We start from the raw sequence: 8,429 nt of genomic DNA on the forward strand, positions 1-8,429 counted from the left end.
ATCTCGATTTTGTTTTATCGTGATCCGACTGACTTCGAGATAGGGAGGTTTGACTGTAATTCTAACCAAAACGATCATATAACTATGGTAGTTTTACTAACTTTAGCCAACTGTATACAAATAGAATTCGTTAACCCGCTTTACCCAATTAACAATATCGTCACTTAATTGATAAATGATTTTATGTAAGGTAATAAGCGGTAGCTGTGTATATATAATCGCGGTACTATAGCGAGTTGCCCGGATGTCTCGTATGTCGGTACCTAAAATGATGGATGATATTATTCTCGTTTGAAGTCGTGATCTACATTTTATACACGGAAGGCACCTCCGGGCACTGCAGTTTATGACTCGTTTTATTAATACATGTATAATTAAATGTTACGTGACAAAAGGTCAAGTTACTTCTATATCTATATATGCAAAATGTACATTCTGCATTTATTTGTAAAGTAGGAGTCATCTTTGAAATCATATTTTCGCTCCGTCCATACACGTTATGGTGTATTTTATCAGATTTCTTGAAAAGCTTTTAATGTCCATCCTGCAGATTGAAGTAAATGACTGTTTCCAAATTATGCTGGTTTGTTAAAGATTTGTTGAATAAAATGTGCATATTTTGCATTTACTTAATTTGCTGTTATGACCTGTGTTAAATATGTAACACGAATAAGTTTCATAACATTGTATATGTAAACTTTATTCATTTTAAAACAATTGCAAAAGAAAGTGTATAAACTTAAATCAACCACGCTTGTTGGTATACAATGTGCACGCACAAACTGCACTTACCCTTGGGAGATTATATAAGTGAGCTGAACAACCTCCACCCGTGTGTTTATATATGTTTCAACATGGTCAATCTTCATGGCCGCCGCAGGTCTATGCCTTTAATTGCTGTAGTCATAATTAGTCATAATTAGAACAAAATGGCTACTAGTGCCAGACCATTGTTACAACCATCAGCAAAGTCCATAATGAGCGAGACAGTGTAGTTCAAACGTAATTCCGTGGTGAGGTACGCTGTGATTTCGGTCTTGTAATGCTATATCTATTTAACCTTGATATTACTTTAGGATAGTTTTCAGCACAGGTTCCTTTCTAAGGACCCTCTTCGCTGGACGTATAAGTGTTGAAATTATAAAAAAAAAATAGAATAGATTACAAAATTGTCAACCGAATGCAATTACCAATCGATAGGAATAGATGTAGACTAAATGTAGAATTGGCGTAAGGTGTTAATTCGTAAATAAAAATGCATCGATGATATAAAACGCGGAAGATTATATGTAACAACGTCATGTTTTATAGTGATGTACGATCATTTAATGGCAACCGTCGATAAAATTCTACGTAATGTAACAATTTGGAGTAATCGCATCTATAATACAAATGGGCTGACAGAGCTTTAACAGTCATTGATCAACCGAAACACAGTATTGACATAAGAGAATGAAATTTAATTAATAGCAATGATGGTTTCATTTTGGTCATAAGAATTATTCATAGTCATGAACTTGTACCTGTGATATCCATTTGGATACAAGACCTGTCACAGGAATCTTCATAGCAAAACACAATGGTATATTACAGACCCGTGTACGTTCGCAGTTCCGATTGAAGCGTAGCGTTTCCGTAGCATTACCGTACCATTTCCGTAGCATTACCGTAGCATAACCGTACCATTTCCGTAGCATTTCCGTAGCATTACCGTACCATTTCCGTACCATTTCCGTACCGTTTGCGTCCACTCACCGTAGCATTACCGTAGCATTTGCGTTTACCTATTTTCACTCACAGACCGTCTCATAACCGTTCGGTAGAAAATTTTGCGGAATGTATTTTTTATCGAAACGAAATTTAGGTAAATATACTTACCGAACGCCAAAAAAGAAATGTAGCGACAGCAAATAATTTTATACATGTAAGGAGGTGAGAATTACATAGATACGGCTATAAATCTGTCTGTATCTTTGTATAGAAAAAATAGCACTCTCACAAAAACCAAGTCAAGTCACATGGTCCATCGATCTTAGTGTAATAAAAAATGGCGGATCCTAGTAGTAGTCGACGCATTACGATGGAAACCAAGATGAAGATCGTGTTAAATAAACAATATTACCTTTACTGTGCTATAGTCTAACCTTTAAAACAGTTTCATATAATATGCACTGGTCAGGCTACATGTATAGGGTACAAATGCTCCAGACAGTATCACACAGGTAAACTAGGGTAGTTAGACTTAATTGTCAGCAATGATACAAACAACAAAGCATGTTGTATACAGGTAAACTAAAGGTAAGGTATTTTGTGGACCAAGTGATATAGGTGTGAAAGGTAGAACAAAAAGAGATAATTATAGCCTACAGGTAATTAAGGCTATAGACTGATTCATAAAACGTACAACTTTAATGAGAATGTCATCGTGATCTTTGGAGTTATTCATTATTTATTTCAATTTTAAAACCCAAAGGTCTAATCACAGAATTGATAACAAATTGATAAAATCAGAGACGTATATATTACATGTGTGATATATATATATATGTCTCTGATAAAGTATAACAAGAGTAAATTAATTACATAGTAAGAGCAAATACGGTATATAAAGTGCATACACATGTGAAATAGAACTGATGTCCAAAATAGAAATCATCCAGACAATCAAGTAAGTCTTGTTATGAACAGTAAACAAGAGACCTAATTCTGAAAACAAATCTTCGTTCGACATAAATCTCTCAAGTGAAACGTTAAAAAACTGTCGGGAACATGACGAAGGTAGTTAAAATTAATTAGGACTCTTTTAAGAACATTACAATTTCTTACAATAATCCAGCATTTACAGGGATAAAGCAAGGTTGAGATACTCGACCTAGTCCAAAAAAAAGATGTGGAACTAAAAAGTAGTATCTTGTAAAAGTTCGATCAAGCAGACTATGTACAGATTTGAATAAAAATATATGTATTAATGCCTTCATACCAGACTAGGTAAGTTGAATTGTGTACAAATTTACATGTAATATAGACTATTATCGTTTAATTTTGATTTAAAACATAGAAATAATAAAATAATAAAATAAAAAATAAAACCTGTACAACTTCAATCTGGTGTACGAGTATTTCTTGCTATGATGACCATATTTCAGAGCAGTAATCTAACTGCCTGCACTAATGTACAGAGAGCGAATAACATTTTGAAAATCCAAATATGTAGATTGGCATGACCTTACCAACCACTTATCTAACATGAAATAAAAAGTTAAGATTCGGAGTGACCCATACACCCAAGTCTTTAGCATGTGTTTCTTTCTTTAGAGATTCCTCACCCAAGCTGTCGGGATACTCAGTTGTATATCTTTTGTTGCTAAACGTTATATAACAATATTTTTTTTTATATAAAACGTACATTTTAAAGTTTTACACCCGTCGTAGACTCTGTCAATATCGGATAGGAGTCTTAAATATAACGTGCTGCTTTACAAAATTTACCATCATCGGCAAAAAGGAAAGTTTTGAAAAAAAAAAATGTAAAAGAGAGGGTGAAACATTTGAGTATAAAAAACTCGAAGCTAAATTAAAACGTGAATATGTAGCTCAACAGGGAAATATGATGGCTTTTCTGAGAAAAAGTAATCCTAAAGCTTTTTACAGTAAATTCAGGAAAAAGAAAAATATTGTTCATGGTAATCTTAACGAACAAGATTTTTACAATTATTTTAGTGAATTATCAACAACAGAACCTGTGGATAATCTAATGGTCAATGATTTTTTAAATGATTATGACATAAATGTACCAAATAATATGTTTCATGAATTAGATAATCAGATATCTGATAGTGAAGTTCTTAAAGCTATCAGAAACTTGAATAATTCTAAGGCTTGTGGGCCAGACTTACTATTAAATGAGTATTTTATTAAAGGAAAAGAGGTACTTTTGCCTTGCTTAGTCCAATTGTTCAATAATATCTTTAAATCTGGTTTTTATCCTTCATCATGGTCATTAGGCAATATTATACCTATCTTCAAGAAAGGTGATAAAAATGATACCAATAATTACAGGGGCATCACACTAGTTAGTTGTTTAGGTAAAATTTTTACATCAATTTTAAATGAGCGCCTAATGAAATTTGATAGTGATTATTCTAAATTAAGTGACGCTCAGTTTGGCTTTAAGAAAAACTTATCTACTGTAGACGCCATTTTTGTTTTACAAACCTTAATAAGTAAAATTTTAAAAAATAGGAAAAGACTATATTGCTGTTTTATTGATTACAAGAAAGCTTTTGATTTTATAAACAGACAAAATTTGTGGTACAAACTTATTAAAGAAGGTGTTGAAGGGAAAATGTTGAATATTATAAGAGCACTTTATAAAAATGTGAAATGTTGTGTCAAATATAATAATAATATGTCCGATTTTTTTAAATGTCAAAATGGGTTATTCCAAGGTGAAATAATGTCACCATTATTGTTCTCCATGTATGTCAACGACTGTGAAATGAATTTCCTAACAGAAGGATGTCCATCTATTGAGTTATATACTATTAACTTGTTTTTAATTATGTATGCTGATGATATGGTTTTAATGGCAGAAACTCCCGAGGGACTGCAAAAAATGTTAGATACTTTATTACTTTACACAAAGAAATGGAACCTTACTGTAAACACTACCAAAACTAAAGTAATGGTTTTCCGAAACGGTGGTAAATTAAGAAAAGAAGAAAAGTGGTTATATGACGGATGTGTATTAGAAACCGTAGATGAATTTAATTATCTGGGGATACAAATGAATTTTAATGGTAAATTTAAGAAAACTCAACAAAAAATTGCTGAACAAGGAAGAAAAGCATTATTTTCAATTTCGGGAGTATCAAAGAAAAATTTGTTTAACGTTGAAACCCAACTACATGTTTTTGATACATACGTCGGTAGTATATTTAACTATGGGGCTGAAATTTGGGGTTTTCATAAAGCACCGGATATAGAGAAAATCCACTTACAGTTTTTAAAAAGATTATTGGGGTTTAAGAAAAGTACTTCTAATTGTATGATTTACCAAGAATTAGGGAGATTACCTTTTGCAATAGTGAGGAAATTTAGAATTTTTAAATATTGGTTGAAATTAAAACAAACCAATAACTGTGTGTTAAATGCTTGTTATCAAGATATGTTAGAAAACGGGAATGAATGGTTGAATGAAGTAAAAGAAGAACTGTATAGAATGGGTGTTGGGTATATATGGCAAAATGGGGATATTTATACAGCTGATTATATTATGAATATTGTTAAATGCAGACTATGTGATATATGTATACAAGAATGTAAAGAAAAAATCAATTCATCTTCCAAGTGTTCACTGTACAAGTTTATTAGTGAAAAGTTCTACTTACAGCCATATTTATCAAAACCAATAGGTACTTCTAATTTAAAAGAAATAACTAGAATTAGATTGTCATCACATAAATTAAATATTGAAATTGGTAGATTTAATAACTTAGAAAGAAATCAAAGAATTTGTTCCTATTGTAACAGTGGAGACATTGAAGATGAATTTCATTTTATTATTAAATGTGTATTTCATTTAGACCTAAGAAAACGTTTTATTAAGAAATATTATTATAATAAACCTAGTATGTACAAATTTATTCAACTTCTAGAAACAGTAAACAAAAAAGATCTTTCAAATTTAGCAAAATATATGAAATACAGTAATAAACAAAGAACAGATTTTTTATTAGTATAAAAAAAAAATGTCCTTCTACACTCTACCTGTTGTACAATGTATGTGTTAGTCCGGTTGTGTGTGAGTGTGTGTATGCGAGTGTGTGGTTTTTGTATTGTATCATTTCTGTACATGTATATATTTGTTGAACCGATGAGCCGTAAGGCTCAAGGAAATAAAGAACTTGAACTTGAACTTGAGTCATCATTTTATAAGTCATATTCAATTTGACATTTTTATATTTTCTCTCATGAAAGTAAGAACAGGCTACTGCTATAGTTTAAACTCACTCAGGTGTAAAATTTGACATGTTGGCCTGGTAATACAGGTAAATTTCTATATGTTGGCTCAGTGAGAATGAGCCATAATAGGACCCCGGGGGTTAATTGGGGACAGGTCACCTGGCCAGGTATACCATGTGCCAGACACAAAAGAGCTAGACTGATCAGCATCTTACAGGTAAGGTGTGATAGGATGCATGTCCTCAAGGCTGTAGGGTTGCATATTGCGCCCAGTTGGCCATTGGCAACAGGCCTTTCCCAGATGTTTGGCTTCAATGTAATGTACATGTAGCCTGGACATGTACATTTATTTGTACATGTCTCAAGATCTGTCGACAGAACATACAATGTATAAATCATATAGATGACATGTACTGTAAAAGAAACTTTCAAGTTTCGAATAACAATGTAAAAGCCAAAACTTTAGTGAATTAACATTCAATAAAAATTTAAAATATTAATATTTTGTCCGACAAAATATTTACATGAAGTACATGTACACCTGAGTCAGCCATTATTAGGCCTCTGACACAAACTGATGTGTTTTAATAGAAGCATGTAAATGATTAAAATGATCGCATACAACATCAAAATTTATTTCAAAGGTAGATTCTTCACTCTACACTGTTGAAGTCTTTATATATTGAAACAATGTATTACCTGGTTATGTCCTTTGTGACAATAAGTTAAAAAAACAACAAAAAAAAAAAAAAAAAAAAACAACAGAAAAAAAAAAAAAAAAAAAAACCCAGTTGTGAACTAATTATCGTGCACTCCTCACTTCTCCTTGGGTGCAAAGGTTTACTGATTGTCACTCAACTGAACGTTAGATCACAACACAAGTCCATTAATAAAGATTTTCAGAGTGTTATCCATTATCAAGTAAACACACAGAGTCCGCTCCATTGCAGACGTGTGATATACACGTATCTGATTGCACATGTACATTGTATATTCTTAAGTATATAATTATTGATGTCTTGTTTTTAGTTTTTATCCCTCCCCTGCCAGAGTTTCCTCTGATCCGACATCAGACTTTAAAACAAATCGTCAATGCATGCATACACACCAGTAATATGTACCAGTGATTGTTATATATAGACTTGCCAGACATGTACATGTACTTGACTTAATTGTCCCCCTAACCTGTTGCCATGGGTACTAATCCCCCTCCCCACCACCGTCAACTTCACCTGATGGCCAGCCATGGACATACACTTGATTAGGAGTCATCGGGCTCAGGAGTATAAGTCATCACCACACCTGGTCAGTTTCTCCTTTTTACAATTAGCCCTATAGGGGGTCTATTCATAGCCTGGTCAATCTGTGTTCAGAAATCTTGATCTGTTTACCTGTACCTAAATTAACACTTTGATACAAGTTTTTCAATTCAATTAGTTGATTTCTTAAACCTTACGGTTTATCAGTACAAATGCAGTGAATAAATGCAGTGAAAATATAGATAAATACATAAAAACACAACAATAAAGTTCGGACACACAGAGACAACACATACGCGACCGCAGCGCTAGTGTAGAGAGTGATTTTATTTTGAAATTAAATGCTATCGTCTTTTGTTGTCGAGAATAATAAATTTTCCTAAATTTGAAAGATCCTTATATGACCTTAATATTTCCGGTTTCTAAAAAGTTGTACAGTTTTTTTGCATACGGAGGTTTTCTATAGTAGTACAATTTGATAAAACGTTCTTCCACTTCCCGATACAACATTCACTCCATCAAACACCATTGCACTGTCGTTTCTACGTGTTCGCTTCGTCTAGGATCCGCTTTTTATAAGAACCAGATAATTTATTCAGAAACGGTCGATTATTTGTGAGCGTCAACCGTAGCATTTCCGTAGCGTTACCGTAGCATTTCCGTAGCACTTCCGTAGCATTACCGTACCATTTCCGTACCATTTCCGTAGCATTACCGTACCATTTCCGTAGCACTTCCGTAGCATTACCGTACCATTTCCGTAGCACTTCCGTAGCGTTTGCGTTTAAGACGGAACAGCGAACGTACACGGGTCTGTACTATTGTCATACCCAAAGACATAAAGGATATCTAACAGTGTCGTTTGTAAGCAGTGTTTTAATTAGTCAAATCGGAAAATGTAATGCAATGAATCTTATTCGATTTTTCACTGGTAAAAATGTAATATAATGGGATATTATTTAAGCTTATAACTTATGTAGTATATTACGCATCTGTTTCAAAATGCGACATGCTGCCTCTTGGCGTTATCTTTCCGTCCGTCCAAAAAGGAAGTGCTACCTCTTGGCGTTGTCTTACCGTCCGTCCAAAAAGGACGTGCTACCTCTTGGTGTTGTCTTTCCATCCGTCCAAAAAGGAAGTGCTACCTCTGGGCGTTGTCTTACCGTCCGTCCAAAAACGACATGCTACCTCTTGGCGTTGTCTTTC

This window comes from Pecten maximus, chromosome 9, assembly GCF_902652985.1.
Source record: "Pecten maximus chromosome 9, xPecMax1.1, whole genome shotgun sequence".
In the NCBI taxonomy this organism is placed as follows: Eukaryota; Metazoa; Mollusca; class Bivalvia; order Pectinida; family Pectinidae; genus Pecten; species Pecten maximus.